Genomic DNA, 7586 nt, shown 5'->3' with positions numbered 1-7586 from the left:
AATTGTCTTGAAATTTACCTTCTCTGAACCCAAAGTGTTGCCATTTCTCAGTAAAGAGTAAATTGCTTGTTTAATATCCGTAATTTATCTCTGATAATGACTATCACGAAGCACCTCCCCGCGTCTAAGAATACGAAAAGAGCGACTTAGTGAGACGAATCGCCAGAATGGAGGAACTTTTCCCCAAAGGCAAGACAGACGAAGGCAAAAGTTTCGTGAATTAAGCGCAAAATGCGCGTTATAATACTGTAATTCGTTTGCTCGGGGACAGGAAGCCTGAGAACGGGCTTGTATCGAGCTCCTACCCCTCAAGGTCAAACTACTGACCCCCTTCCCCAGGATGCAACCCTTGCAATAGTTGTCTAACGCCCCAGGTTCCTACTTACTGTTAGGTGAACAGGTGCATTAGGTAAAAGGATACGTTCCCAACCATTTATGTCTCGCCGGGGAATCGGATTCGGGATCCCCAAAGCGAGAACGAAGCCATCTGTTCAACAACGAGTATAGTAACGAAAGTGAGAGAGAAAGAGAGAGAGAGAGAGAGAGAGAGAGAGAGAGAGAGAGAGAGAGAGAGAGAGAGAGAGAGTGAGAGAGAGAGAGAGAGAGAGAGAGAGAGAGTGAGAGAGAGAGAGAGAGAGAGAGAGAGAGAGAGAGAGAGAGGAAGGATCAGGCTTCAGATGAGCTGAGATAGGATAACAGCTCTTGCTAGCAGTTTCACTAGGTACGTCATTTGACAGCCCATATGAACCCTAGTCGTAGTTTAATAATAAAAAAAGTAGACAGAAGATGAGACAGAATTGGAAAGACAGACTAAGACAACAGTAAGACAGACAGACGAACATACATAAAAGTACTCCAGTGAAAGCAAGAGAGAGAGACACACACACACGATACATATGTAACCTTTCATGTAAATCAAGGCACATATTCACGTTACTTTCACTTACTGAGCACGACACAATGCACCTAATGAAACGTCACTGCTCGCCTGATGAGGAAATTATTCCAAGTCTCTTCAACATTTCTCATGATCAGTCATATTCACTGACGCGACACAATCAACTCTCCCCATTCACCGGGGCGTTGCGACGTTCCCGGACGCGACAGAAAGAAAATTTTTACCCATGAGTTAAACTACTGGAAAATTGGAGATAAAAATCTATAGAAGATATTTTAAGAAATCCTTCCAGGTTCAATATATTTTCTTAATGTGGGTTGTCACTTTCGTTTCGTTATTTTTAAGTAAAATTTTACGTATATATAGATGTCTTTTCATTCAAAGTTACAATAGAAAAATTACTAGCACTCCTTAACTAATTTTCCAATCTTGGAGCTCTTACCCCAGCATGAGTTCATCTGAAGTCTGAACTAAGAAACCTGAACTAAGTCTGAACTAAGTCTAATGCAGCAATAATGATTAGACTAGCACAGGTACCAGAGTTTCAGGAGTAGTGCTGGCTGAGCGCCTTGTGTTGTAGGTACCATCTACTGGTTGTTCAGGTACTTGGTCCAGGTGAGAATCTTTGAGGACTATTGGCTGCCATTAAATATAGCATAAGCGTAAGAAAAGAAACCACAGGTCCCATATATCACTTAAAAGCTAAGAATTGTAAAATCAAATTATTGCACGGCCAATAAGCATATAGTGAATTAGGTTCTTATAATACATATCCAGCTGCATTTTTGTTCTTAGATTTTGTCTTCTAGTGCAAGATTCAGTTGAAGAATAACACTGACAAATTTCACTGAGTACAACCCTCACATTTACTATGTAAGAGTTTAGGACACAGAATTGTAGAAATAAAATATATTCTCGTGGGATTAGATGAATACAGATAATTAAGGCGGACAAGGTCAAAGGCCAGGATGACTAGACAGCACTTGGAAGGGATATGGAGGACAAAGGTCCAGGATAAGATAGAGAGAAGGAATGAAGCCTTGGATTCTTGGGAAATCGAGCACCGACCTGCAAGAAGCGGGACGGTGCCAAGATCCTCCGGGAGAGGAGGAGGATTAGGTTAAAAACCTTCCTTATAAAAACAAAATTATGAAAAATAAATCTACATTCCATATAAAAGTGAACAGAAACCAGGTACATTACTGTTGTGTAGAAATATAAGTGAAAGAGCTAATAAAGAATTATCCAAGCCCAAGTTTAGACTCGAAGTAATGAAATAAAATTGGAAAAGTTTAGATATATTTTACTGATAATGTATTATACTGATAAATACTGAAGAGGATTCGTGGACGTCTGGGTAACAAGTTGCCTAGGATCTTTCCAGCACACTAACTACCTGGTTTGGAGAAGATTGGCTATATATATAGCAGTTATCCTCCCCTCTCTCTCTCTCTCTCTCTCTCTCTCTCTCTCTCACTCTCTCTCTCTCTCTCTCTCTCACTCTCTCTCTCTCTCTCTCTCTCTCTCTCTCCTCTCTCTCTCTCCTCTCTCTCTCTCTCTCTCTCTCTCCTCTCTCTCTCTCTCTCTCTCTCTCTCTCTCTCTCACTCTCTCTCTCTCTCTCTCTCTCTCTCTCTCCTCTCTCTCTCTCTCTCTCTCTCTCTCTCTCTCTCTCTCTCTCTCTCTCTCTCTCTCTCTCTCTCTCTCTCTCTCTCTCTCTCTCTCTCTCTCATTATTATTATTATTATTATCTTTATATTTTTAACACGTGCTGTTAGTTTACTTACTGAAAGTTAGAATTGCATCTTTCTCCGTTCATTAGCAGTGCTGATAGCCATGAATTTATTTATATAACTTTATGCAATTAAACAGTCAACTACAAGACGTTTCAACTGTTAGAGTGCCAGCCTGTTTGTGTTGCCCTCCTGTTGACAAAACAGGTTCCGGAACTGTTTCTGTTTTGTATGAAACGAAAGTTGAAATTGCATTGTTAGTGAGAAGAGGAAGTCAATCTGGTAGACCCCGTGTGGTATGCTTTATTTAAGGATTTTGTTTTACTAACGAAGGGAGTTGTTGAGTTTGGTTTGTGGAATACACAAACACATATATCTTCTGTGCTGGAGAGTCTGTGTATGTGTGTGTGTGTGTGTGTGTGTGTGTGTGTGTGTGTGTGTGTGTGTGTGTGTGTGTGTGTGTATGTGTGTGTGTATGTGTATGTGTGTGTGTGTGTGTGTGTGTGTATGTGTGTGTGTGTGTGTGTGTGTGTGTGTGTGTGTGTGTGAGTGTGTGTGTGTGTGTGTGTAAGGCATCATTGTGTCTTGATGAGAGGCCATTAAGATTCTTGCTAGATGTGTGTCATGAATTTTCTGTATCAACTAACTACTTAAGTCAGATTCATCATTTATTTAATGATCAATAATTAACATTGTTATTTTTTTTGCATGTTAAGGATCCAGGACGAACCGAAAGGCGTTTACGTTTCGTCTCGTAATGACGTTAATTTCAAATTTACGTCTTACGTAAAGACGTCAATCTGAAACTAAACTGTTTATTTAGTTTCATATATGCGAATTTGGATACGAGTCTCCTCCTTCATTATTGTGAGATTCTACGTATATATTTTTATTTAATTTTTAATTGATATTGTTTTTGTAATTTATATAATATTAATATTTATTTTCTATTGCATTTTAAAAGGCATAACCCAAGCAAAAATTCATTCCAATTGATTAATAATTTTTAACATCCTTGATTATGTTATCAATTTATGGTCATTCATAATCATTTGCATGTATGGAGTCCATACCCCCACCCCCTGATGGTCGGGATATTGTAGCAAGGAGCCACCTGATGCTCAGGATATTGTAGAATAGTGCCGTGTGACGCTCAGGACATTGTGCCAGCTTTATCGTGATTACCATTGATTTTTCTATTGTGGAAGTGTGGAAATGTCATTCCCAGACAGCCAGACGCAGTGCCTGGTAAGGTGATGGCTTTCCTCTCTCCAACCATCGATTATCAATACTATTCTATAGTCCATATATAGTCGTTTTTAAAACTCTCTCTGTCTGTCTGTCTGTCTCTCTCTCTCTCTCTCTCTCTCTCTCTCTCTCTCTCTCTCTCTCTCTCTCTCTCTCTCTCTCTCTCTCTCTCTCTCTCTCTCTTCCCCAATCACTTGGGCTGGACGGTAGAGCGACGGTCTCGCTGCATGCAGATTGGCGTTCAATCCCCGACGGTCCAAGTGGTTGGGGCACCATTCCCTTCCCCCGTCCCATCCCAAATCCTTATCCTGATCCCTTCCCAGTGCTATATAGTCGTAATGGCTTGGCGCTTTCCCTAGATAATTCCTTCCTTCCTTCCTTCTCTCTCTCTCTCTCTCTCTCTCTCTCTCTCTCTCTCTCTCTCTCTCTCTCTCTCTCTAGACACCAAATAGGACACGCATCGAATGATAATTTAAGCATTTCGTCCAGTGTCAAGCCAAGCCTGTTTGCGAAATGAATATTGACTTCACCTCTGACCTTGTCCCAATAAAGAGGGGGACAATGGGGGGGTCTGTCCCCCCACTGTAAAACATCCAGATCCTGAATAATAACTTCTGGACAGGGCGAGGTGCTATGTCATTGCGCACGGGGGGTCAAACTTCGAGGGAGTGGGGGGAGGAGGTCGATATTGACTCGGAAGCTTTCTCTCTCTCTCTTGCAGAGGAGCAGAGAGAAGAGAAATCTTGTGGAGAGGGAAGAGGAGAGAGAGAGAGAGGGCAACGTTAAAAAGGTTGAAATTATCAACAAAAAAGGTATAAGAGTTTGATGGTTTCACTGTAATCCACCACTGCATGGTATTGTACAGTGATATCTCCTGATGATGAATACGCCGGAGTCCGCCTCACGATAACTCACAGCTATCCTGCAGGTGAGGAGGATGACAGCATCTGAGATCCTCAGAGTTTTCTTTGTTATCTTATATACCAATAGATCTCCAAAGTTATATATGATCTCTCTCTTCAAGCCAGCTTAGCTTTCCCACTGACAAGCTGAGAATTACTCTAGGGCTCTAGGGGGCTCTAAGGGCTCTAGGGGGGGGACTCTAGGAGACGCTGCAAGACTCTAATTTCTTCCCAGAGAAGGAATTATCTTGGTCACTCTCTTGGAGTAGTCGTGAACAAGGATGATATCACTCTTAATAACTCACTATGTAATGAAGCAGTTCAAGAACCCTGGCTCTGTAGGACTGACTTAAATCTATAAATTAAGTCTTGAGTCTAAATTGTCTCGATAGTACATTCCGGTTCGTTCTCGGCCCACAATCAAGAATTCCGGGTTCGAATCCCTTGGACAGAAATGGTTGGGCATATTTTTTTCACCTAATGCCTCTGTTTACCTAGCAGGGAGTAGGTACTCAGGAGTTAGCTTGTTGTGGGGTTTCTTGGTGAGAAAATATATATAACAAATCACTTTAGTCTTTAAGATTGATTATATTGTTAAACCGTGCAAAATTATATTAGTTTCTGGTGTAATTATACGCAAAGAAAATGTAATGCAAGGGAGTTTTTGACTCGTATAATGTATGTTGCTTTAGTTCAGTCGATAAATGGTAAAAATGCCAACTGAAAAACGATGTATTTTAGTGAAGTGTGAAGTATTTTATGAATTAGCAGTTGTATTTTTATTTTAGGAAACTAAAGAAGTTGTAGTGATATATTCCTTACAATCTATGTCTCATAAAACGGATATATCTTCGCTTTTTAAGAAGTAATTACGTTTTAGGTTACAGCCATCCTGTACCCCCCCCCCCCCCACACACACACACACACACACACACACACGCACATTCTCTCTCCATTCCATTCACCCGGGTTCTAGGAGACTCGAACCCTAAACTCATGAGACCGAAGCTCATTTTCTCCTTTTATTCATTCTCTCTAACTTCGGATTTGATTTTATCTCGTCGCCATGGCATCGAGATGGCACTACGCGCCGCCAGATTTTCCAGTGCCAATCACAAATGATGCTCACCTTGAAGAAAACTATCCTGGTGCCATGCCAGAGGCACTGTCTTGGTGATAACTGCGTCAACCACTTCACCGTCCTGTTAACGAGTCCATTTTTCCACTTGAAGGGTTCCTGTCTATTTCCGTCCTCCTTCTTTGCTGTACCATTCTTCCTCCTCCTTTCCTCCTCCTCCTAAACGTGCTCATAGTTTATAATAATACAATTACAATCAACAGCAATTATTAACAACATTCATGGCAGCGACATCATAAAATTTAAATGTAAATAAATCGATAAATTTTACGAGCTTTATATTTCCCATATTCCAGTTTTATATTATTTGTTTTCTCTTCTTTATCTTTCGCTGTTCTTTAGTCCTTTTTTTTCGTTCACACTCATTCTCATACTCCTGATAGAGTCAAGTTAAAGCTCCATAGTAAGGTTTCAATTCATATTTCTTTTCGAAACTGATGATTGAATTCTCAATTTCGTCTATTCCGATCCATTTGTTTACAACTTTTCAAGGCTAAGGAATTTGTTGTTTAGCATCTTTTCGGATCAAGACTTTCTCTCTAGTTGGATCCAGTCTCTCTCTCTAGTTGGATCAAGTCTCTCTCTAGTTGGATCCAGTCTCTCTCTCTAGTTGGATCAAGTCTCTCTCTCTAGTTGGATCAAGTCTCTCTCTCTAGTTGGATCCAGTCTCTCTCTAGTTGGTTCTAGTCTCTCTCTAGTTGGATCAAGTCTCTCTCTAGTTGGATCAAGTCTCTCTCTAGTTGGATCTAGTCTCTCTCTCTAGTTGGATCCAGTCTCTCTCTCTAGTTAGGTCGAGTGTATCTCTAGCTAAATCAAGTTTCTTTCTAGTTGAATGATGCCTCTCTTTCTAACTTTCCAGCCTTTGAGTCTAGAACTGCAGTTATCGCATTTTGAATATGTTATCATGTCTCCACTGTTTCTTCTTTCGTTTTGCGAAGTTAACTATTTTTCTCACTAATTATAACTCAGTTTCTTCTGCTAAAACACGAGGATTTTCTCATTTTTCTGCATAATTGGCTAATTTAAACTTGAATCTTGTATTTAATTATCATGTCTGCCTTATTCCTTCCTTTTATAAATATGGAAAATTATATATCCTAATTTTTTTCAACATAGATGAGTCCCCTGAGCTCAAAAACAATCCGTATTTGCATGTCTCTCAACCTTTTCTTGAATATTTTTGCGTTTCTCTAAAATGGGATCCTTGCTGAGTATATTTATATTCACTTCCTTCAACAGAACAACAGAATTTGCAACAGAATTTAACTGTTAAGAATCCCTCATTTACATGAGGGATTAATACAGTTTGTTAATAGTATTGGAAAAGCTCTAAGATGGTGGCAAGTCAGGTTCCAGCTTATAAAGTTCCTGGAAACGTTTTTGGGGGAACTCCATAAATTTCCTTCCCATTTTCATTGAGTTTCCATTCCTTCTAGTTTGTGTTGTTTGATGCGTCATTCAGCAGCATCTTCTTCTTCTTAATGTTGCTATGGCGTAGTTTAGATTGGTCCTTGACTTTCATTGCTATGTCATTCTCAAACTGCTTCTCCATTTCTCTATTTTTTCCCCATTATATTATCTTCTTCATTTTTATATAATTAATTTTTATTCACTAACTTTCTGTGTTTTCAGTTTTTTTCCAAGCACTTTTATTTATCTGTTTTGCGTA

Source organism: Procambarus clarkii, chromosome 78 (assembly GCF_040958095.1).
Source record: "Procambarus clarkii isolate CNS0578487 chromosome 78, FALCON_Pclarkii_2.0, whole genome shotgun sequence".
Taxonomy (NCBI): Eukaryota; Metazoa; Arthropoda; class Malacostraca; order Decapoda; family Cambaridae; genus Procambarus; species Procambarus clarkii.
The sequence above is the reverse complement of the archived record's forward strand: the minus strand, read 5'-3'. Positions refer to the sequence as shown.